This window comes from Sinocyclocheilus rhinocerous, unplaced genomic scaffold (genome assembly GCF_001515625.1).
Source record: "Sinocyclocheilus rhinocerous isolate Xijiao unplaced genomic scaffold, SAMN03320098_v1.1 scaffold2653, whole genome shotgun sequence".
Classification (NCBI taxonomy): Eukaryota; Metazoa; Chordata; class Actinopteri; order Cypriniformes; family Cyprinidae; genus Sinocyclocheilus; species Sinocyclocheilus rhinocerous.
The window spans coordinates 288065-289537 of record NW_015664693.1 but is presented as its reverse complement, the minus strand read 5'-3'; positions in this window follow the sequence as shown (position 1 = coordinate 289537).

Below are 1473 nucleotides of genomic sequence, written 5' to 3'. Positions count from 1 at the left end.
TCACCACTGATTCATAATTTCACAATGAATGCAATTCACATTGATTTCTATAAATATATATATATATATATATATAAAATATAATTACTGTATTACAGTAATGAGATTTATGATAATCACTGAGAATGGAAATGATTTAAGCAATTTCACAACAAAAAATAACAGTTTTTGTTATGCTTTTTTCATTGTGAATTTGTTTTCTAATTTGTTAACCGAACTCATGATAAAACCTTTAGCCTTTAATTAAATTTTTGTAAATTTCTTCTCAGAACAGCGATGCAAGTTGATTAAACTTGAGTTAACGTATAAACAATAGCTAACACTACATAAAGATTCAATGAATTAATAAACAAATGAATGACAAGTATAAATTGAAAACAAAAAAGCATGTTGGATTGCAGTAATTCCACTAATTTTCAACAGTGCGAAATGTTTCATATATATATATATATATATATACTTGTTTATTAAATATATAATTAAAATATACTGTATTACAGTAATTTTACAAAAACATTGAAAATAATTAGAATTGTATATTTAATAGTTGAATATAAGTAATTTCACAAAGAAAATACATCTTAAAGGCCTTTATAATGAGTTTCATTATGCAATTCTTTTACATTGATATTTTTAATATATAATTATTTATTAAATATATAGTTTTTAAAAATACTGTTACAGTAGCAATTGAGAATTATATATTTAATAAATAATTATATATAAATCATGTCATAATGGAAAAACAAAATCTTAAAATGGCCCTAAAAATTGGTTTCATTATGAAAGATTTTTTTAATATTATTGTCAAAAAATGCCATATTGCAGTAATGAGAATCACCGTTGAAAGTGATGAGAATTGTATATTTAATAATTATATATAAATTCATTTCACAATTGAATTTAGTTTAGTTTTAGGGTTAAATTTGACTTGGCTGTGTTTTGGTTCAGATCTCGTCTTATGAATGTTAAATCCCAATTTGTCCATTGTTTTATTTTTAATGATTTCAGAAAGCCTTATGAACAGCCCTTCATCTTCACCGTTCCCCGCTCGATCCGCTGCGTTTGTTCATGTGTTTGTCTTGTCGACAGACGGCTGAAGGAGGCGCGAGCGAGTCGAGCTAAGGGCTATTGAGCAGCGCGCTCACGTTTGGAGACGGAGAGAGTTTGCGTTCAGTATCTCTGGAGGTGAAATGTATAATGATTGTTGACAATTTGAGAATTGATGACTTTTTCTGGCAGCCAGGATTCTAAATGTATTTTACTACTGAAATCTATCCAGACCCTGTGGGGTTTTAATGGTTAATGTGGCAGTATTCAGAAGTGCAATGACAGATGCCGGTCTGTTCTGTACATAGCCTTTGTGTGTTTGTCTTCCTTATTTCCATTTCCCACCTCTTTTTCCAATGCTGTGAGTGTAGGCACGTCATTGCCACTGTGGGAAACGGTCCGCTGGTTTGGTGGCTTGTGGGT